Raw genomic sequence first — 25,042 nt, 5'->3', positions numbered from 1 at the left:
CAAAGTCCTCATCCGAGCCTTTCCCAGATTCCAAAACTGTTCCATGTTCCATCCCAACCTCCACACTGTCCAACTCTGCAGGCCGCCAGCAGATCACAACACCATCCCTCTGTTAATTCAGCCTAGGACTGCATTGGATTTTTTGCCAGCTGCAGCACATTTTTGGCTCATTTATTTATTTATTTTATTTTATTTATTTATTTGAACTTATTAGTCGCCCCCTCTCCCCACAGGGACTCGGGGTGACGTACACAAGCAACAGTCAGCACAGTGTCATACAGAGGAGGTAAAAAATAAATAAATAAATTACAATACTCAAAAAGGTTAAAACCCCAATAACATTAAAAGTTTAAAAACTAAAATTAACAATTAAAAATGACCAAGGGGTGGAAAAGTTGTCGAGTTATGCCAGGCCAGCTAGCCGAAACAGGTGGGTCTTCAGTTTACTGCGGAAGGAGCGGAGATCGGTTGTTGTCCTAATGTCTGGGGGGAGGTCGTTCCAAAGGGTAGGGCCCACCACAGAGAAGGACCTACTCCTGGGCACTGCCCTCTGACAATCTCTAGAGGACGGTACCCGGAGGAGACCCTCTCTGTGTGAGCGAATGGGCCGCAGGGATGTATGGGGCAGGACACGATCCCGCAGGTAACTAGGCCCTATGCCATGGAGCGCTTTGAAGATGGTAACTAACACCTTGAAGCGCACCCGGTAGGCCACAGGAAGCCAGTGCAGCTCGCGCAGGAGAGGTGTTATATGGGAGAACCTTGATCTCCCCATAATTACCCGCGCGGCTGCATTCTGGACCAACTGCAGTCTCCGGGTGCACCTCAAGGGGAGCCCCATGTAGAGAGCATTACAGTAGTCCAGGCAAGACGTCACCAGCACGTGAGTGACTGTGCGTAGGGCCTCCCGGTCCAAAAGGGGTCGCAATTGGCGCACCAGGCAAACCTGGTGGAATGTCCCCCTCGCCACGGCTACCACATGATCTTCCATAGCCAGCCGGGCATCAAGGAGGACGCCCAAATTGCGTGCCCGTTCCACCGGGGCTAATTGTTCATCCCCGATGGCCAGCGATGGAATGTGCTGGTTGTACCGGGGAGCCGGGAGCCACAGCCACTCTGTCTTGGAGGGGTTGAGCCTGAGCCTGTTGTCACCCATCCAGACCCGCACGGCTTCCAGACAACAGGACATCACTTCGACGGCCTCGTTGGGGTGGTTTGGGGTGGAAATATACAGCTGAGTGTCATCAGCGTACAGATGGTATCCCACCCCGAAACCACGGATGATCTCGCCCAGCGGTTTCATATATGTGTTGAAAAGGAGAGGCGAGAGGATCGACCCCTGTGGGACCCCACAAGTAAGGGGCCTCGGGGTTGACCTCTGCTCCCCTGTCAACACACATTGCGTCCGGCCAGAGAGGTAGGAGCGGAACCACCGCAATACGGTGCCTCCGATCCCCAACCCCTCCAGACGGCGCAATAGGATACCATGGTCGATGGTATCGAAAGCCGCCGAGAGGTCTAATAGGACAAGGATGGAGGAACAACCCCCATCCTTTGCCCTCCAGAGATCGTCCACCAACGCGACCAAGGCCGTCTCCGTGCTGTGACCGGGCTGGAAGCCGGACTGGCGCGGGTCTAGATAATCATCTTCCTCAGGTGACGTGGGAACTGCTGAGCCACCACACTCTCAACAACCTTCGCTAAAAAAGGAAGGTTGGAGACAGGACGGTAATTTGCTAGCTCCATTGGGTCCAGAGAAGGCTTCTTGAGCAGGGGTCTCACCACCGCCTCTTTCAAGGCGGTTGGTAAAAGGCCCTCACCCAACGAAGCGTTCACCAGTCCCAGTAGCCAGCCTCGTGAAACCTCCCAGGAAGCCAGTACCAACCAGGAGGGACACGGGTCCAATAAACATGTGGTGGCTAGCAGTCGCCCGCGCAACCTATCCAAATCTTCGGTGACAACAGGGTCAAACTCCTCCCAGCGTGGAATCTCAAGACTAGCCTCGGACGCCCCCTCTGGAGTACTGGAGTGGGTCCACCCCCTCCAGATCTGATCAATTTTATCCTGCAGGTATTCCCCAAACTCCTCTGCCCTGCCCTGCCCTGCAATGGGGGATCCCGCTGTCCCTGCGCCAGCAGGGAGCGGGTCACCCGAAACAGGGCGGCAGGGTGGTTCTCTGCGGACGCTATAAGGGTGGCACAATATTGACATTTGGCCACCCTTATTGCCACAAGGTAGGTCCTTAAGTAGGCTCTTACCTGTGTTCGATCGGATTCAGAGCGGGAGGATCTCCACTTGTTCTCTAGGCGTCTCCTGTGGCATTTCATCGCCCTTAGCTCCCCGTTAAACCAGGGGCCCCGGGTCGATCGTTGCCATCGGAGAGGCCGCAAAGGCGCAACCCGGTCCAAGGCTCCGGCGGCCGCACTGTTCCACGCGGCTACCAGGTCCTCTGCCCGGGAGCGGGACAGGTCTGCAGGAGGTGGCCCAAGCTCCGCCTGGAACCTATCTGGTTCCATCAGACGCCTGGGGTGGAACCATCTGGGACAATCCGGTTCCGCCTCCCCGCGGCGGGGAGTAGCGCCAGGGAAGTCCATTTGGAGAAGTGAGTGATCTGACCATGACAGGGGCATGATGACTAAATTCCCTCTTCCCAGATCACTCGTCCACTGGTCGGAGACAAACACAAGATCCAGTATGTGGCCTCTCTCGTGTGTGGGGTCCCGAACTACTTGAGTCAGATCCATGGCTGTCATGGAAGCCATGAATTCCCGGGCTGCCTCTGATGCCTCTCCCGTCGACGGCTGATTGAAATCCCCCATCACTAAAAGCTTGGGGGTCTCAACCTCCATCTCCGCGATCAGCTCGAGGAGTCCGGGCAGGGCCGTTGATGTATGGTGGGGAGCCAGGTATACTATCAACAGACCCAACTGTCTCCCTGGGCCCCATTTCACGCCCAGAGCCTCACAACCAGATGTCTGCAACACAGTGAATTCTCTCGGAGCCAAATCTTCCCGGATGATTATCGCTACCCCACCGCCCCTACCCTGGGCCCGTGGCTGATGGAATACCCGGTAACCTGGAGGGCACATTTCCCCGAGGGGCAACCCCCCCTCCGGGCCCAACCAGGTTTCTGTTATTCCTGCGAGGTCTGGCTCCCTCTCTGAGATCAAGTCCCTAATGAGGGGGGCCTTGTTAACCACGGACCTCACATTACATAACATCAGCCTAAGGCCCAGGCTCTGCCGATCCTGTCCACCTAGACTGCGGGGGTTGGTACATGCGACCGGGCGTGTCCAACAGCCCCGGTCTCCCAACCGACCATGCGTTCTTCTGGTGTCCTCGCGCCCGCCCCTCCCTACGACCGTCGCTATCGGAATCCCCCTTATAGGAATGCTGTAACCTCTCACCTCCCCCACTCCGCTCCCCTCCGTCCTGATCCCACCTGTTGACCTGGCTGTATCCATACCCCCAGGTTGAATAACCCTCCCCCCCTCCCTGGAACGCCTTAAAAATATTAAAAAACATTTTGCTAAAAAACCCCTAATCCCCCGCTTCCTCCACCTCTCTGGGTTAATAAACCCTTCATCGAGGTGGGCCCTCACCAGGGCAGGGGGGCATACCTGCGAGAGGGGGGACCCTCGCAGTCGTAGAATGTCAGCCCTTGAATAAATTATGATGTTGATCAGTCCGTGACTATGGCTATGGCAGGGTTTTCTTTGCAATAGGTCCAAGATGTAAATAAATGTAAAAAGGCCAAGATGTAAATAGATGTAAAAGGTAAATGAAAGGGGAGTGGAAGCCTACATCGCCAAACCACAATAGTCTAACAGTCCACCATCGAGGCCCAGAGGTAGTTCTTAAGGTGATTCTTAAGTTCTTAAGGTGTGTAGAAATCACAAATCGCAAATCCACGGGGGTTGGGGGGGGCGGGGGGGAATGGGCGAAGTGCCAAGGCCAGTTTCCTGGCCTGTTGATCTTCTGGGGGTCACCCAGAACCTCCGGCGACCCCCCTAGCTTGCTTCTCCGATCCCCGCAGCTCCTCTCCGACCCCCCCGGCCTCCTAAATAGGCAGCTCACCGCGCCCGGTGATTCCAGCGCCATCTCCGCCGCTGCCGCCGTCATCGCCATCGCCGGTCGGGCCCACACGTCACCCCCGAACAAGATGTAATTCGCTCTCCTCCTCACCGACTCGCTCCCCTCATGGAATCGCTCCTCCGCTCCTCAGCTGTCTCGCCGCTCTGGCAGCCACGCAAACCTCATCCTCCGCTCTTCCAGTTTCTCCGCTGCCGCGGCCCAGCCTCAGCGTTCTCGCCTCTTAGCCGCCTCATGGAATCGCTCCTCCGCCTCATGGAATCGCTCCTCTGCTCCTCAGCTGTCTCGCCGCCCTGGCAGCCACGCAAACCTCATCCTCTGCTCTTCCAGTTTTTCCGCTGCCGCGGCCCAGCCCCAGCATTCTCGTCTCTACTCGCCTCTTAGCTGCCATCCACAATCCTCAATCTCCTCAATCATACTTAAGTGATTGTCACTTTAATGGTCCTGGTGATTATAGGCCATGCTTTTTCAAATATATCAGTTCTACTGATATTCAGCTGTAATTCATCCACCTTCATGTCAAAACAGCCAGCAACATATACCAAATCCTGCTTCTTAGTTGGATGGTATGACATTATTGCATGCACAAAGGGAATAGGGCTTAGATAATTTTACCACAATTGCCATCTTATCTGTTTTGATACCCTCTAGAACACGGGTGTCAAACTCGCGGCATCACAGTGGCATCACATGATGTATCGGGACTTTCCCCCCCCTTTGCTAAACAGGGCATGGGCATAGCCAGTGCATAACGCATCCAGCCCGCAGGCTGTGAGTTTGACAATCCTGCTCTAGAACATACCTATTTTTTAAATTTTTGTAGAAAGGATTAAAAATGATGGAGATAACAGACCTATTAGATGAGAACTCTGCATTTTAACCTTGTATTCATTTTGAGGAACATGTGAAGAGGGCTATTATAATTAGACAAATAGGCACACTTCTGATTCACCATTATTTGGATACTGTGAAATTAATGGTTCTTCCTCTTCTTTATCATATACTCTTATTCCAGTTTCTGATTTCTTAACTTCTACATTGTCTCCACTTCTATTAGAAATCATTTCAGTAGACAATTTCAAATCTTGTCTTCTTGAACTGGACAATGTGGCAATTGAGCAGCAAAGAAAAGCAGAATATAGAAAGAAGCACCCTCAAAGTTAGGAGAAAAGGAATAAGATAAGAATGGGAGCTCTTGGCAAGATGCTAATCCTCTAAATTTTAACATGGAGAATTAGCTGAAAAGAATACTTTTCAAAAGATCTTTTCCTCATGAAGGATTGGGCAGAATGCACTTTAGCAATTTCCTTTAAGCTTGGTAATATTTTCAAAGTTAAATAAAGACTGCTGCGTAAAATGTCCTTATTTTAGATTCATTGTATTATTATTAATACAATAATATAATACAAGACTTCCAGTGTTGGGGCATTCACAACTTCTGGAGGCAAGCTGTTCCACTGATTAATTGTTCTGTCAGGAAATTTTTCCTCAGTTCTAAGTTGCTTCTCTCCTTGATTAGTTTCCACCCATTGCTTCTTGTTCTACCCTCAGGTGCTTTGGAGAATAGTTTGACTCCCTCTTCTTTGTGGCAACCCCTGAGATATTGGAACACTGCTATCATGTCTCCCCTAGTCCTTCTTTCTAGTAAACTAGGCATACCCAGTTCCTGCAACTTAAAGCAAATGAAATAAAAAAGCAATCAAATTTTACCGAGCCTGTCACGTAATTGCCTTATTGGAGCAGAAGAGTAATTGATGTTCAAGAATGATGGAAGATTTAGTGGATTAGCAGCAGGACTTTCTTAACATTGCCTCATCCAAGAAAGTATATAAACATTTTTTTTCTCCCTTTTGCACTTCATTTAGGGTGCAGGATCTTGTGACCCAAGTAAGGGTATGCCTGAGCATGCTTGTCTTTCAACAGGATATCCCTCTTCCAGTGTAGCTCTATCTTCCAGCCTTTCCAAGAATTCATATTTAGTACTCTTCATGCAGCAGGAAATTAACCTGTGGAATTCATTGACGTAAAATACGATGATGGTCACTAAAAGAAGATTTGGATAAAAGGAGAGGTTTATCAAGAGCTAGTTAACCTCAAAACATATTGTTACCTCTGATTTGAGAGCAGAATACCTCAAAATATCAATTTCAGAGAAACAGTGGCAGGGATCAACATCTTTTGCTTGTAAAATCCCCAGACGTATCTGGTTTACCATTGTAAGAAACGAAATACTGCACTAGAATGGGCCAGGGAATGACCCAACAAAAGTATTATTATATTCTTAAAGTAGGATTAACCTGATTCACAGAGCTGTATATGGTAAACAATCTTAAATAATGATGGATAAATTTCTTCATGTTTGATTAGTTAGGGACGTGGTGGCTCAGTGGCTAAGACACTGAGCTTGTCGATCAGAAAGGTTGACAGTTCAGCAGTTCGAATCCCTAATGCCATCTAATGGAGTGAGCTCCTGTTACTTGACCCAACTTCTGCCAACCTAACAGTTCGAAAGCACGTAAAAATGCAAGTAGAAAAAATAGGAACCACCTTTGATGGGAAGGTAACAGCATTCTGGGCGCCTTCGGCATTTAGTCATGCTGGCTACATAACCATGGAGATGTCTTCAGACAGCGCTGGCTCTTCAACTTTGAAATGGAAATGAGCAACGTCCCCTAGAGTTGGGAACAACTAGCACATATGGGCAAGGGGAATCTTTACCTTTACCTTTACCATGAATTTCAAGTGTCCTATTTTTAGAGAATTTTTATGAGATTTCTAGATGAGATTTTGATGCCATACAGAACTATTTACAGTATATCAGACCTGGGTTTTAATCTATCTGACATGAGATTTCTACCATGTTTCACCCAAAATAGGACAGGGTCTTATTTTCTTTAACCCCCAAAATAAATACTTGGCCTTATTTTTGGGGAGGTCTTATTATTTTTGAGGTGCAGGGGCGGCGAACATGGTCACTTCATGGCTGCTGCTGTGTTGCAATATTTTCAGGAGAGGGATTATTTTAGTGCATGCGCTCAAAAGCCCAGTTGGTCTTATTATCCAGGGAGGTCTTATTTTTAGGGAAACAGGGTACTGTGACAAGAAGCTTTTCAGGTGGACATTTTTTTTGTAACATTTGACTACTCCATCTTTTAAATTGGAGACCCCAGGGGGAAAATAAGAGGTTTTCCATATCTGTTCAACCCCAGAGCTAAGCCCCCTTCCCAAATAGGTTTGAAATGAAAGTCACTGGATTAAACTAGTACATGTTTTAAAATCAAATGTGTGAACAAAACCAGTTTCAGACCATTTCCTAATTTAGAATGCTGTTGCATTGTTGTCACATCATGTTGTCACAAATTTTTCCAATTTTCTCCAAGTCTTGCCTGTATATGAGCTCAAAAACCCAAAGGCAATTCATACTAACGATCACTAAGCCAACAGCAATCATTACTATGACAAGGTATCGCTGGACAGTAGGTTCATAATGACATTGTGTTGGTTAGGTACCTCTACAAACTACAAACTATGTTCGCCTAAAACAACGATGCTGACTTTTAAAAGAAATTAAAATTAAATTAAATTTAAATTAAATTTTAAAAAATTATCATCAACAGTGCTAATTTTAATCCTATTTTTTAAAATTTGAAATTGTATTTTATTTTAATTGTGCTACGATCTTGAGAAATTGTCAGCTGCTGTTATATGTCCAAGTGAATAAAGTAAACACATAAGTAAGTACCTACATTTGCTTACATAGAAGATTTTGCTATAAAATCTTTATCACGGGTAGAGGCAATGTACAAGTTGAACAAATTTCACAGTAATTAAAATTCAGCCTACTGATCCCATCTGATCATTTCAAACATCGAATCATACTTTAATGGAATTCCTTGATGTTTGGACCAAAGGGAAATTGTCCATCTCCCTCCCCAATAGGTCCTAAGATTATGGAAATATGGTTCTTTGGTCAAGTATAAGGGCTGAGATTAACTGGGCATAGATTGCCCTTGAGATAGGTTGCTTAATAGTTATGGATACAGATACATCATTGCATACCAGGGGTGACAAACTTGATTTCATTGAGTGCCACATCAAAGTTGTGTTTGATCTAATAAAGGGGAGGAAAATATAGCTAGGATAGATTAGTGAAGGTAAGGGAATAAGAAGTGATATCAAATTATATTTGGGTCTGCGGAAATACCATCGAAAGGAAATATAAACTGAGGCTGGAACGAGACACCTACAATATTAGAAAAGAAAGAGAGAAAGGAGGAGAACATGAAAGGAAGATGGGGGAAAGAAGAGGCAAGAAGAGGAGGATGGAAGGGAGAGAAAGAGAAGGAGAGAGGGTAGGAAGGGGAAGAGGAGGAGTGGGAGAAAGGCATGGGAAGAAGGAAGGGGAAGGAGAGGAAGAAGGAAGAAAGTAGAGAAGGGAGGGAGGGAGAAAAGAAAGGGAAAATGGTGTTACAACAGGAAGAAGGGATTGTAAATAAAGCAACCCAAATTGTATATTATAACCTATTAAATGAAATAATAAATGTATAAGAATGATAAATGTATAAAAGAATAACAACTATGTAAATGTATACTTAAAATGCTATGTAAGAGAATAAAGAATAAAAAATTTTCTGGAAAAATAAAATAAAAGTTGTGTTTGCTCCAGGGTGGGCATGGCCAGCTCAACATCACTTGTGTTGGGGGCATGTGGTGGCCCAGGAGGGGGTGAGGGGGAACCTCCTGCAGCCCTCTGCCAGCAAAAACGGAGCCCAGGAGGAACATGCACGGCCCTCACGAACTCTGTTTTCATTGGCAGAGGCACCATGGGTCGGTCCTTTGCTATATCCAGGGTGGCCCCGTGGGCCACATCTAAGTACCCTGTGGGCCCAATTCAGCCCACTGGCCTTCAGTTTGACACCCTCGTTGTAGACCATCTATAGCAGAATGTCAGAAATCTGAAAATGCTTAGGTGGATAGCAAGTGGGTTTCATAGAATATAAACCAAGCATATAGCCGAGTTAATTCAAACAGGCATTTGTGCTAACACCCTGCACTTAGTTCAGTTATTTTCTTAAGAACCAGCTTTTATTCATTTCAGTATTACCTAATATTTTTCTCTCTCTTTATTTAAACATCACATAACAGTCTCAGGCACCTTTGGTGCCAAATTTGCTCTATATGGCATAAATTTCACAAAGCAACTCCCACATTTCAAAACGTGCATTGTTTTGGGTTATATACCGAAAGGGGAGATTATACAGTTCTTTAAATGGATAGTTTGGTCTATAACACAAGCAAAAGGTATTGGATGTTCATGTAAACAAATATTGCCTTTTGGGGCATGGTTTCCAAATGCATCTTGCTTCTTTTATGTTTTCTGTTACAGTAAAAAAATGTGTTTTCTGTTAAATCTATTGTTATGAGGAAATTAAGCCCCTCAAATCTGCCAGCATGGCTTTTTCCATAACTCTGAAACTTCTGTTTCAGAGTCCTGAAAACTTTTTCTTAAAAAAAAAAAGAAAACATCAGCTTTTACTTTGCCAATTGTTTCATAAAAATGGAGAGAGAGAGAGAGAGAGAGAGAGAGAGAGAGAGAGAGAGAGAGAGAGAGAGAGAGAGAGAGAGAGAGAGAGAGAGAGAGAGAGAGAGAGAGAGAAAAGTGTGCAGAAATGTTATGCCCTCTTTATGTATATGCAAAAAAATTTCAAGTTAATAATAATGCATACTAAAAATGTTTCAAATAGTAGTACAGTGTAGATTTGTGATGGCGAACCTATGGCACATGTGCCAGAGGTGGCACGCAGAGTCCTTTCTGTGGGCATGCACACTGTTGCCAGCTGCTCTTCTGGTTTCCGGCATGCTCATGCATACCAGCCAGCTAATCTTTGTGCACGCTGGTCACCTGGTCTTCAGATTTCCAGTGCTCCAGCATGTATGAAGAAGACCAGCTGGCTAGCGCGCATGTGTGCTCCGGAAATCCAAAGACCAGGTGGCCGGTGCTTGCATGCGCACTGGCCAGCTGGCCTTTGGGTTTCCAGAGCTCCAGCATGCACACACGCTCCTGTGTTCCAATTTGAACACTCAGTGCCAAAAAGGTTCGCATCACTGGTATAGATCTACAAACTTGGGGATCAACAGTAATTGAGCAACAGTAAGTAAAAGCACTTACTCTTTCAGTTCAAATGCAGTGTTGCATTTATTATGTAAAAATTAGATACCTCAACAGGTAGCAACCATTAAGAGACCTTGGCACATCTGAGAAGCAAAGCAGGGGCAAGCCTGATCAGTACTTGTGAGTGAAAAACCATATGGAAATGCCAGTTCTGCAAAAACAAAATCAGAAAAATATATTTGTAAGCTGTTTTCCTAATGCCACCTAGTAAACAGCATGAATGGGGTTAACAGGGGTTGACCTATGTGGGAAAAAAACCCAACTTCTTAAGTAGTATTACATTTTGAGGGATTATTAAGGCATGATCAATTGTTAGGTTCAGGGACGTGCGGTCAGGGGAGACAGGGGAGGCAGAGCCTCACCTCTCTTCATGAAATAATAGTATATAATAATAATATATATTTCGTCCCATCCCTTTTACATGGCTCCCGCTAAGTTCTGGTAAGGAGAAGAGCTTTTGGGGAGAGAAGAGGAAGAGGAGGGAGGAGGAGGACGAGGTGCGCGCGTGGGGCGGTGCCAGCTGGGCAACCGGCGGAGGCAGGAGGGTTCTTGGAAGTGCCAATAACCTTCCTGCCTCCGCTGTACTTTGCGCACTCCTCGCGACTGCAATAGACGTCCAGAAGTGGCAGGGGCTGTTGGGCTGGAAGTCCAGCAGAGGCAGGAAGGTTCTCGTCGTTCCCCAGTCGCTTTCAAGGACTGCGGAGTGCAAGCCGACGGAGCACGCTCAGGAAGGCGGGGAATGGGATCACGTGTGCTGGAGGCTGAGGCAGCCTCAGCGTCCAGCACACGTGGTCCCATTCCCCGCCTTCCTGATGACGTCAGCAGCCTCACCAGCCATAAACCTCACCGCACGTCACTGGTTAGGTTATGCCTCAATTGCCTATACATACGTCTTTCTGAAATCATTTGAAGTTTATAAAACTCTATGTTTATAAGAAGAGGAAAATACTTCAGTTGTTAGTTACTGATACATTTCACGTCAGCTTTCTTCATCATCATACAATAGGCCCATGATGGCGAACGTGTGGCATGCGTGGCATGCAGAGCCTCTCTATGGGCACGCGAGCCATCGCCCCAGCTTAGCTCCGCCGTGCATGCACGCCTCCCACTCGCCATTTGGTTTTTGATCTTTGCAGTGCATGCACATGGGGCGGGGCACATGCAGAAGATGCATGTGCATGTGTGGGGTGCACGTGGAGTTGCAAGCATGAGTGGGGTGGGAGTGCAGGAGTGCACGCACAGGCATGAGGGGGTCAGCGTGCATGCGCAGGGGGCAGGGCGCACACAGGGGATCGTGTGTGCATGCGCAGGGGTGGGGGCATGCAGGGTGGTCATGCATGCATTGCATTATGGACATGTGCACTCTTTCAGCACTAAAAAGGTTAGCCATCATGGCAATAGGCCTATAGTGTCCAAAGAGATTACTCGTATTAAATCTATGGTATTCCTTATAGCAAAATTTACTTCTCCAGGCATATCTATAATTGGACCAAAATAGAGGTTTTGGTTCCATAGGCTCTAAAAAATATTAGGACTAGATGACTGAAACATGTCCTACGTGAACCTACTTTTACAGGGTGACACTGAAGCTAGTAGCTGTTAGAAGCAGTATATGACAGTTCTATAAAGTAGGTCAAAGACATCCTTTCCTAAAGTGTGTGTGTGTGTCGGTGTGTGTGTGTGTGTGTGTGAGCCAATAAGCCAAATTGAACATGTGAATACTTCTGAATCTACTCTAAGAAAGAGCATAGCTCCCAGGATTAGCTAATACATAGGCCATGGTCTGTGTTGAAATAGCAATAGCAATAGACTGATATACCACTTCATAGTTCATTGCAGTCCTTTCTAAGCAGTTTTACACAGTCAGCATATCAACAATCTGGGTCCTCATTTACCAACTTCAGAAGGATGGAAGGCTGAGTCAAGCCTGAGCCGGTGAGACTCGAACTGTCGCACTGCTGGCAGTCAGCAGAATTAGCCGGCAATACTGCATTCTAAGCAATGCACCACCACAGTTTGAAATAGGTCCTTAGCAGTGTTAGAACCTCAAATATGAAATTTCAGCCCTTGAACATTTCCAGTGTTCTCCTGCCCCAGTTAGGCACAACAAACCAGGAACGCTGGCTGAGCCCAAAGCACTAAAAAAAATATTATTGTTACTATACACAAGAATCTGGTCAACTAATGGTCAAAACTAAATTCGCTCTAGATAAGGGTTCATGGAATACCATAATGGAAAGCTGGACCTGGGTCTCTTATGACTGTGCAATGATTCCAAACTAATGACGCATTTATCCTCACCTTCCACATTAGTCTGCTTATTTCTTATACTTATTCTTATTTCTTAGAGTTGAAAATGTTGTTCATGTTCTCTCGATAAACTAATTTGTTTTCCATTATTTATTCTAAATCGATTTGACTGAGCTTTAAATACTGAATTGATGTTATCCTTAATGCTTAATCATTGTTTTGTATATTAACCTCTGAATTTTATATTAATCACATTTACGATTTTGCTGTGTTTTACTTTATGTAATAAGGTAATACTCATCGGTTTTGTAGATTCTGAAATATTTACATCAAATATTATTATACTGACTTTGAGGAGTTTTTATATAAGAATGATATACAAATATATTATTATTTGATTATTGAATGATCCAGGTTTTCTCAATAATGGTGTGGTTACAGATGTTGCATGGATGATCTCATTTCTATCAGTGAGCACATCAAGATACAAGGAAAGCAGTAAATCTGCTAAACTCAGTCTATTGATCAGGGAAAAGCTTTCCATCTGCAAGATGCATGCAATCAATTCACAGTTTTCTTTGGCATTCAACAGATGCCAAATAGGTATCTCTCAAGTACATAATCTGCCAAGCAGTTAACCAAGCCAGAAGCTGAAGTAATCAGAAACTTTTTCAGATGCTCAGTACCAATAAATAAAATAAAAATGTCAGCATCTTGCCAGATTTGCCAAATGTCCTGAGATTTTTCATACAGTAATAAATTGGAAGGGTAAGAAGGTAAGCTGGAGGTCATCTACCAGCCTGCCTTCTGTCCAGTGCAGGAATTAACTGTTACAAGTAGTCCTTTACTTATGACCACATTTGAGACCAAACTTTTCATTGCTAAGCAATGCGCATTGCACCTGATTTTCATGACCTTTTTGCCATGATTGTTGAGCAAATCACTGCTGCTGTTAGGTGAATCACACGATGTGAATGTGATTTCCCCCATTGACTTTGCTTGTTGTCAATGGGAAGCTGGGAAGGTTGCAAATGGCGATCATGATGGCTAAATGAGTGCTTATAAGTTGAGGATTATCTGGATAGCATCCCAGACAGATGACAATCTAGTCTTGGGTTAGACTGGATGCTTATCTGCCATAAAGGTGAGCCGTTATCTGTTTTTAACAATGCCGTATCTCATATAGGAAGTTATATCTGAGTGGTGAGGATGCAAAAACAATTATTGGTAGTTCACTTCCTTCTGTCCAGGACATAGCATATAGGTGATGCTTGATCTTGGTCCACAGTCTTCTCTTGGATGCTACACATCCTCTTCAGAACCTGTTTTCTTGTAACCTTCTGGGAGGAGTCTTCATCATATGCGAAGCAGAACAAGTAGATTCTGTGATAGCTTTATACCATATAGTATGAAGCTTGTTAACTTTCAAGACTCTTTTTTTCTACCATGTATTCAAAATGGACTGTGATTAATATATATGCTATATGCAACACACACACACACACACACACACACACACACACACACTATTTCTTTCTGTAAAGATGGCAGCTCCGATCACACTTTAAGCCAAAAACACCGGTGTGAAGATGGCGAGTGAGACCTCACTGAAACGTTGCCAAGACAATCTAAATCTTACACGGGAAAAGACCCGAATACAACAAAACCAGCATACCTACACCCGTGAAAATCTACCAAAACACACGTTTTTGTGTCTCTGTGTGTGTGTGTGTGTGTGTGTGAAGAGATCCAGCAAAGAACCATCCCCAGAGAAAAATCGTTCAGATGCTCTAAGCTCTATGGCCTCCCCAAGATACACAAAGAAGGAACACCACTCAGACCCATAGTCAGCTCCATAGGCTCACCTCTACAGAATCTTGCCAAATTTCTTGCCAAACAACTTCAGCCTTACACAGAATCCATCACCTCACACGTACACAACTCAATCCACTTCATAGAAACAATAAAGAAACAAAACCTACAACCCAGCAACCTACTCGTGAGCTTTGATATCATATCCCTCTTCACCCAAGTGCCTATAAAAGAAGCCTTGACAGCTATCCAAAACAAATACAACCTCCCCAAGCACATTCTAGATCTGACCACCCACTGCCTAACCAACACATACTTTATCCATAATGGACAAAGATACAAACAGATAGAAGGAGCACCCATGGGATCACCCCTCTCACCTGTCATCGCAAACCTATACATGAAACATTTTGAAACCAACGCCTTAGATAAATCTGAACCCAAACCCAAACTCTGGCTTAGATATGTAGATGACATTTTTGTAACCTGGCCACATGGGAAAGAAAAACTGGACAACTTCCTCATACATCTCAACAGCCTACACCCCAAAATACAATTTACTATGGAAATAGAAGCTAACAGCCATTCCCTTTCTGGACATCCTAATCTACAAAAAACCCAATAGCTCCCTAGGACACACCATTTATCAGAAAAAAACACACACCAACCACTACTTAAATGCACAATCCCATCACCCCCCCCAAGAACCGAGACACAATCCCATCACCACCCTGCACAGATCAACTCCGTAGCCAAGACCCTCATCTCCAGAACCAAACACCTAGCTGACAAAGACCACCTGAAAACTGAATTACACACCCTCACAAACGCATTAATTTCCAATGGATTAAAAAAAAAGACAAAATCCAGCTAGAAAACCAAGGAGTCTATGAAATACCATGCAAAATCTGCCCAGCCACATACATTGGACAAACTAATAGGAGAATAAATGCACGCATTGCAGAACACAAGAACGCAGTAAGAAAAAAAGAAAAAACCTTATCCCTTTTCCAGCACCTTAAAGCTACAGGACATGAAATTGATTTTGAAGGAACCAAATTACTCTCCAAAACTGAACATTTAAACAAGAGAATAATTATGAAAGCTATTGAAATAGAGAAACACCCACACAACATGAATAAACGTGATGATACCTCCCGCCTACCAGACATCTGGAAACCAGCTCAAGTCAATAAACGAGTCCCAGCCATAAAAACCGACACAGGACCCAGAACAACACAGGACACCATCACCAATCACTCTCACCAAACATCAATTCCATCAACCAATCAAGATGTGAAACACAGCCAACCAATCCATTTAAAGCAACAAAGTCAACTTTCCACCCCCACCCCCCTATATTTATAGAAAAACAGCCGCTGCAATCACGCTTTGCTATCACAAGCATGAAGCTAAAGCCAGCAGCCTGAAAATGACGAGTGTGACCTCGTCAAAACATCGCCAAGATACTGTCAAACTTACATGGGAAAAGACCCGAATACGCCAAGACCTGCATACCTATACCCATGAGTATGTATGCATGTATGTATGTATGTATGTATGTATGTATGTATGTATGTGTGTGTGTTACAACCCCTGGTATGCCCAAATATGGGAGGGAACTCACTACTCCCCCTTTCTGTCTATTGGCTCACTGCAGGAGACCATCCAGGCAGAAAACCATATTTTTAATGTTGCCTTTTTATATTTGTGTTGTATTTGAGCTGATAAATAAGTAAATTTATTTCTCAGCACAAATACAACACACACACACACACACACAAACATACATACACACAGACACAATTTTTAACGTGTGCCAGTGTGTTTACAGAAAACAGTTATCTTATCTCGTCTTATCTTATATTTTATCTCATCTCATCTCATAATCTCATCTTATCTTATCTTATCTTATCTTATCTTACCTTATCTTATCTCATCATCTCACTTCTTGTCTTGTCTCATCACATCTTATCTTATTTCATCTCATCATTTCATCTTCCTGTCTCATCTCATCTCATCATCTCATCTCATGTGAAAATATCTGGTCCAGCATAAGAGTGCTAGAAGGAGTTGAGGAAGAAGAGAGGAAGTGGAGGAACTAGTGTTATAACTCATCTTCCTTTGATTTTATCCCTGCAACACCTGGAAAAGATTGGACCAAGAGAGCAACTGACTCTAAATCACCAAGATACTTTCAGATACTGATGAATATGTAGAATGAGCAAAATTAGTTAAGTCCAGTATCACTTCCACTTCTATCCCATTTTTCCATTAAGATGGACTAGATATTACTTATTTAGTAGCTGCATATTCAACCTGCCCTCAAGGCATTCTCATTTCCAATTTTTACCACAACAAACCTGTGAGGTTAGAAAAGAGAGTGGTTGGACCAAATCCATCAGTGAGCTCCCATAACTGAGGAGGGATTTAAACCCAAATTTCAGCAGTCATAGTACAGCATCTTAACCCCTATTCCACAATGACAACACTTCTGCCATAAATTTGCAACCTACCATTAAAGGCATTTTGCAATAGTCTTCAATATTCTGAAATTTTATCAATGATTCATTATTTAAAACTATTTTTTAAGGTGGATGCTCCATGGATGCCTACGCCAACACAAAATAATGAAGCACATGGTAACCTTATCAGCAACATTGTCTAAACATTGTTTTAATTGAGGTGTCCTTGATGCTCTATGTGCCTGGTTGTTTTCTGGCAAACATTTCATTACCCAAACATTACTCACTAGTGCCCTGATGATGTTACATACTTTGGATAACGAAATGCCTGAAAGAAAACAACCAGGCTCAGAGAACACCAAGGACCCCTCATTTCAACCCTGAATTATAAATATTTTCCTCTATTTAATTTAACTTCCTTGGATCCAACTGTGGCTTGTGAGAGAGCTAGTACATGACAGAGGTTGTTTTGACAAGGGGCTGCATAAGGGGCTGCATAAGTAATAAATGAATGATTACTGCTTTCTCACTTTAAGTATAAGGGAAATTTCCAGGAAAGAACTTAATTGTTGAGATTTTTTTCCCACAAACTCTTCAACTAAATAATCATTTCTCCTACTTCCTTATCACTATTTATTTGAAGTTTAGTGGAATAGTTTTTTTAAAAAAAGGGGGAGAAAAAATATGGGGGAATTAATAAAACAACAAAAAAATTAATACTTGAGTGGCAAGCAGGTGGCAGCAGCTGCTTGGATTTGTTTCGATTTGGAAGGTAAGCAAGGTGAGTATTTGAATGGGAGACCTGTAGAGAATACCTGTCCTTTAGGCTACACTGGGAAATTGAAAAACATCTCAGAAAAGGGCAAAGGCAAAACAACATTGTACGATTGCCAAGAAAATTGCATGGAAGTGTCCATCTTGTCACCAGTTTGACTCAAGGAGTCTTATCTTTTAAAAGTTTCTGCAGATTTTATTCCACATAGACTGAAGAAGGTTCTTTATGCTTGTCCTTTCTAAGATACACATTGAAGTTACAAGCAGGAATAATTGAATACTCAAGTCGGTTAAGACTGAGAACCCAATTTTTTTGAAGGTTTGAAATTACTTCGAACTGACTGTACTTACAAATTGCTGCTCAGCTCATTTTAGGTTCAGTGTCTGAAATGTGCCAAGCATACACGATGTTGAGGGTGGCCTAATGTACAAATATATTCTCCCCTTTCCCGTTTGTGAGCAGGCAGTTCTTTATTTAGAAATGCAAATCTGTTGCACGATTGAATTCAGTGGCATATGATTTTGACTAAACTTGCATCTGGTCAACCATGTTCATTTATGAAGAGGCAATAGCACAAGATGTTTTGCCTTTATTAAAACCAGTTTTGTTGGAGTCAGTTCTGACCAGGAATGAAAAGTTAAAATTGAAATTCCAAAGACTTCAGTGTGGAATTGAACAATCACACTGGTCAAGTTCAATTTGTATTTAGCCATAAGATGAGTCTCCATCTAACAACTGTTGAGAAATAAAGCAAAGGAATGGAAGTTGATGTTACAAATTGTCACCTCCCTCTCTCCCCCTCCACCTCCCTCTTTCTCTCTTTCCTTTCCTCCTTCCCTCTCTCCCTCCCTCCCTCTCTCCCTCCATCTTTGCCTCCTTCCCTTTCTCTCCCTCCCTTCCTCGTTCCTCCCTCCCTCTTTCTCTATATATCTCTCCCTCCTCCCTCCCTCTTTATCTCCCTCTCCCCTCTCTGTCTACCTCCCTCTCTCTCTTCCTCTTTCACTCCCCCTCTTTCTCTCTCTCTCCCCCTCTCCCTCCCTCTTTCTCTCTCCCTCTCCTTTGTTGTGTATATGTGTGTATTGTGTTTGAATTTACCAATTCAAAAATGAATTGGTAAATAATTGATATAAAAATAGTAATTCTATTGTGTCAATTAGAAATGGTTGGTTGTGAGGATGTACCTGACTTAAAGCAAAACTTTTTTTTAAGATGGATGATTTTGGCAGAAGCATTTGAAATATTTATTTGAAGGAGGTTAAACTGTAAGTGAAAACCAGTTTGGTGTAGTGGTTAAGGCATCAGGCTAGAAACTGGGAGACCATGAGTTCTAGTCCCATGTTAGGCATAAAGCCAGATTGGTGACCTTGGGCCACTCACTTTTCTCTAAGTCTTAGGAAGGAGGCAATGGCAAATCTTCTGGAAAACCTTACCAAGAAAACTGCATGGACATGTCCATGCAGTTTCTGAGAATCGGACATGATTGGATCAGGGATGAAAAACTGTAGGCAATTGAGCTAGACAGATGAGGTTTAAACAATAAAGTCTCAAGATGATGTAGATAAGATTCTTGATGTGTTCGGCAGAACGCATAGATCTTCGAAGTAGGGCATGATGAGAAAAAGTGTTTACCATGGCTTGGGTAAGTGAGTCATATGGATGAGAAATGTAATATAGAATGAAAATAATTTGAGATGGGAAATAAAAACGGGGTACATTTATAAAAGAGAAAGTGCCTAGGGCTGGCAATGTATCCAAAAATTGTGTACAAAACTCCAACCATGTAGTACAGTATGTCCTGCTGAATTAGAATGGAATGGAATATAGATTTGCATAGATGCAAGCTGTGTCAATTTCTATATAGAAATGCCAACGTTGAAATAATCAATAGTTAAATTAACTTAAATTTTGTCAAAGTTTGTTGCATAAATTCAAATCCAAAAGCACACACAGATAATTGAAGCAGCAGGATTCATTAACTTCTTTATATACATAAGAATAGATGAATAAATGTACAGTACCAACAGGTGGTTCTTCCAAGTAAATACAAGGCAGGAGAGTTACAGGCAAACACAAGCAATTGGCTTCAATTCAGCAGACAAACCCAGACAGACTGCTAGTTTACTTCTCAGAGCAGCAGACTGCTTGTTTCTGTTTCTATTCTTTTCACAGACTCAGATCTGTTTAAGCTCCCATTGGCTGATTAGTTGCTATGCCTAGTCATTGCTGATCTTGTTACCATGTCTCTCCCAGTCATGAATATTTTAACAAAATTGATATCCCAGCACTGCAGCATCTAGTAGGACTTTGAAAACCCTTCCAAAGGAGTGCTTCAGAAAAGTATACAAACTCCCTTTTCTTGATTGTCAAAATAGCCACAACTTTTTAAAGGTTCATTGGAATGAATTAATTTTAATCCAATTCACGAGATAACAATTCAAACTGATCCAAATTGAGAGCACTCTGATCTACAGTTAGGACCATCAATTAGAAAGTGGATTCAAGTAGGCGAAGAGCTGAGCATGGAAGCATTCCAAAACCAACCAGTTGCCTGAGACAACAACCAAATACTTGTTTCCAAGCACGGATGGGTTCTCTGCAATTGTTATCATGACATTCTGCAGTGCAAAGGATTTCTCAATTTATGAACCAAGACATTGACTTAGAAATATTACCAGAGGGATTTTGATGCCCTGTATTTTACCCTTAACTGCCTGGAAAAGAGCAGGCTAAAAAATATGAACAGTTGAACAAAATTCTAAGGACATTTAACAATTGATAGAAGTCTTCAATTCTGTGGATTTTTGAAAGGAGGTTAGGCCTTGAATTATTAAGATGCATTTATAAGGAGACTCCAGTGGTCAATGAGTTTGTGGCAGAGACTATTGCTGTTATTTGGTGAATCACCGAGAACCAATTTCATAATAGATTCACTAGAGGATTTTTTTTAATTTAGTTTGTCAAACATGTACAAGATAACAGGTATAATGGACAAGAACAAAGGAAGTAAATACAGATAAATGGGGACAGTAAGACAGGGACAGTAGACATGCTGGTGCACTTATGCACGCCCCCTTTATGGACCTTTTAGGAATGGGGTGAGGTCCACACTAGACAGTTTAAGGTTGAAGCTGTGAGGGTTTGAGGATGTTACCATGGAGTCAGGTAGACCATTCCAGGCATTGACAACTCTGTTGCTGAAGTCGTATTTTCTGCAATTGAGTTTGGAGCGGTTTACCTTGAGTTTGTATCTATTGTTTGCCCATGTAATATTGAGGTTGAAGCTGAAGTAGTCTTTGACAGGTAGGACATTGTAGCAGATAATTTTGTGTACTACACTTAGATCAGACCATAGGTAGTGTAATTCCAAGTTGTCCAAGCTCAAAATTTCGAGCCTGGGGCATAAGAGATTCTTGAGCAGAGGAGTGGAGTACTCTTTTTGTGAAATACCTCTGGAGCTGCTTAATTGTATTAATATCTGATATACAGTGTGGATTCCATGGAGATGAGCTATATTCGAGAATTGGTCTGGTCACAGTTGTGGCAAATTCAACTTTTGCCTCAGTCTAACTCAAAAAACCATGGAAAAACCAAACAGTTTGAAGAAAACCTTAAGTTCTTTACATCAGGGATAAAGAAATATTTTGTATCTGGGTCTCTTTATTTATTTGACAGGCTGTCAACTCATAAATGAATCTGGATGGCTTACAACTAAAAACACTCAAATCTATTAAAAGAAATGCAGCCTACCAGAAGAGCAAAATGCAAAATTTAAAATAAAAGATTAAAAAAAACCCAAAACAAAATTGATTTAAAATAAAACAAAGTCAAGGGAAAACAAGAAGGAGCTGAGCCCAAGTCCTGGGAGAACAGTTAGATCTTCAATAATTTCTTGAATGGTGTAAGGGTCAGAAACCACGTGAATCTCAGAGGGGAGATTATTGCAGAAGGCAGGAATTACATCACTGTAGGCAAGTTTTCTGGATCCTGCAAGATGAAGTTTTTTAATTGATAGGATCCAGAGAGACAATTTTTGTTTTGGCCTCAAATGCTAGAGAAGGAATGGCTGATGAAGTGACAGAATAAGCATAATTATTTTTTCCCCATTATATCATCTCAACTTTGTTGGGCAACATACAACAAACCCACAGTGGCCAATAAGAAAATTCATATTACATATATGGAGTTTTTATAGTTTAATTTATTTAGCTAGGTGTATCTATTCTTGGAGCAAAATATAGAGTCTTAACTGCATGGGCTCAAAAACAAAATAGGAATAAATTACTGAAATGTATCCTGATCCTGTTTCTTTCCTTTTTGGTGGGGAGATTGAAAGAGAAGTCTAAGGGATGCATTGATCTTTACAGATATTTAAGACATCTATGTTTTCTATTATTTAAGGAGGGGGAATGGTAAAGTCAGTTACTTTAGAATAGAATACTTTATTGGTCAAGTGTGATTGGATGGAGAAGTCTCTGGCACATAAGCTCCCAGTGTATATACAAAGACCAAAGTAATATAATCATAAGATACCAATAGGTGAAGGTAGTAGAAAAGATGAGAAGGATAATAGTAATACAGCCAGAAGTAAAAATCTTTAGACACAAGACAGTACTGTGATTTTACTGCCAGATTTTGGATTCTGAGTCTGAGGGTCCTTTGGCGGCTACAAAATAAGTGCTGAGACAGCTCTCTGTTTTATATTTGGTAAACCAAATAACCTCCTTCCCAATTCAATAAAGTTCTTGAAAAATCAGTTACAACCATCTCATTGATCAATCATCTGTTTCAGCAAAGCTGCATTGCGGGCTAACTCTTTGATTCCACTTGGAATAACCCAACCCTTTGGCAGTTGTAGAGCAAGTCTTTTCAATGGACACATTTTATTTCTTCCTGAAGTATTGTCAAAACCTCAAACGCTGGGGAATGGCAAATACAAGTGTTTCTTATTGACTGTCATCTCAAAAAACTTGTCTGTTGTGGCTCCTCTATTCAAAGAGCAGAATGCACATTTGCACAGCATGTTGTCTCTTTTTCGTATTGGTTAGGCAACCATTTCAGATATCAATCACCACAATTTGCTAAAGTCAAAAAGCATGGGGCCCAATGGAAGCTAATTGGGTTGCAGATTGCTTTCTAACAAAGCAGGGAGGAAGAAACTTCCATGTAGCTTTTTCAGAAATGTGAAATGCCAACGTCCAATATTGTATGAATTCTTTCTCCTTGCTAGAGAAGTTTTCATTGGATATTTAGCGGCTAATATTGAATAGAAAACATTAGCCTTTTCAATGTGTTAACAAGAGTGGGAGTCTCTGAAGGGAACTGGGATCTCTTGAGGTGGTACCACCGTTCCTAAAATCTCCCTTATCTTTTTAAAAATAATAACATCAATGTTTTAATGATGTTCTGTTTTAATGTTATTTCATGGTTTTGCTCTGTATCCACCCCAGAGTCATGTTCTGTGAAATGGGCAGCTGTATAAATATGATAAATAAGTCAAATTATGTTGAAGAATGGGAAGTTTCAGAATTCTGTAACATTCTATTCAAGCAAGTTTAGACAGAATCAGTGTTGACCTAGGCTTCCCCATAAAGCACGAAGTAAATTCCTGGTCCCGACATGCAGCAAAGGCCTGATAAATAGTCTTTCAAAGGTGAATTCATGACCACAGACTTTATCTAGCTTGGAAAGCTGCCATGTAAATATTTTCCAAACGCAGTGCTGTGGAAGGAAAAACTTGGCACAGAGACTCTGAGATTCACAGACAGATGTTCACACTCCTGAAATGAATGAACGAACAAATGAACGAACAAATGAATTATTTCCTGCAAAAGCCCACTCCCTTTTTCGCTCCTCTTTTATTTCCTATGGGAGGGGCCATTTACCGTCCACCTGTGGCTTTACTCCCAAGTCAACCCTGATTTCTTAGCTGTTCTTTTCTTCTGGCAACCCTGCAAGTGCGCACTCTGGGAACAGGCTCCAGCTGTTCCTCTGCCTCACTGCTGTCTAGCTCTGAAGGCAGCTGAGAACTGCCAGATGGCCTTGGCCCCATCTCTGCCTCTCATCCAAGTCTTCCGTAGCCTCCAGGACTAGCCCATGTTCCTCTCCAACAGGGGTGAGTTGATCCCAGTTCAGCCCGGTTCGGGCGAACCGGTAGTGGAATTGTGGCCTGGGTAGCAGAATCAGCAGCGACCCAGGCTTGCCATGCCCCCGAACCAGTTCCCCGTCTCTTATGTCATTGTTGACATGTTTCTGCACATGCACAGAACAATTTTTAGTCAACTGTTTATGTGGCAGCAATGCGTGGCCAGCGCACGCACAATGAACTGATACTGAGTGGTATAGGAACCCACCCCTGCTCTCTAACCTTCTCACTGTCCAACTCTGCTGCCAACTCTGCTGGCCTCTGGCAGGCCACAACAGTGAGGTAGCTTTTCCAACATTGATACCTTCCACATCTCTTGGGGGTTTTCAAAAACCAGACAACTATTTGACTGAATGACATAAAGGTCTCCTGCCTTGAACAGATGGGTTAGAGTAGAAGACCTTTGAGGTCCTTCCCAACCCTATGAGCCAATTTACTTGCTGGCTGGAAGAATTATAGGAATTGAAATCTAGGACATCTGGAGAGATCCATATGGGAAAGTTGGGACACTGTCAATCCTTGAAAGGATGTTTTGCTTCAGTTAAGGCCTAACCTAAAACACTCTCTTGATGTTACTTCGAGAATCTTCCTCACTTCTAAAACGGAAAGAAAACAGCTTTCCGTTTTAGAAGAGGTGGAAAACAATTCACTTTGCCTGCCTTAATCGGCATTTGCAAAAGTCAGAAGGAACTTATGTACACACAAGCTCATGCACAGAAGTTTCTTCAGTTTTTTTTAAAGTGCCAGTTAAGTCAGTGGAAGTGATGTGAAGAACACTGTCAAGGCAAATTGTGTCACCATATCAACTTGAAGAAAATTGCATGATGTCCATCTATATAAAGTTCTTCATCCAAGGACTTTTGCATAATCCTGTTCCATGTATTCCAGATTCACATTCGGAGGCAGGATGCCACAAAATGCCATCTGTTGTTTTTAGCAATGACAGTAAGCCATTGTTCAGGTCCACTCTTGAACTATTGGCAAGCATATGATTTGCCATTGTGGGAAAGACTTTGGCGGCTTTAAAAGACCTTTGGTTGGAACCAATAGAAGTCGTCTTCTTGTATTAACAAAAACAAGAGTATGCCTAAGAATCCAAACAGCTCATCAGAGTTAAAGGCACAAGCTGAGATCATTCCATCACCCTGGCCTGCAAACTCATTAGAACAACCAGAACCACTATCTGCAGTTTGTTTTCCAAAATGACAGAATGTACCTTCTGGCACTTGCAGAATAGCTAATTAAAAATAAAAATAAAAAGATAAAGGGTAGGCTTTTCTTTAATATTTAATTAAAAGCTACCAAATATAATTGTTTTTCTAGTTCTGACAAAA

Source organism: Natrix helvetica (assembly GCF_964273705.1).
Source record: "Natrix helvetica genome assembly, chromosome: 4".
NCBI lineage: Eukaryota > Metazoa > Chordata > Lepidosauria > Squamata > Natricidae > Natrix > Natrix helvetica.
This window is presented reverse-complemented; position numbering follows the sequence as displayed.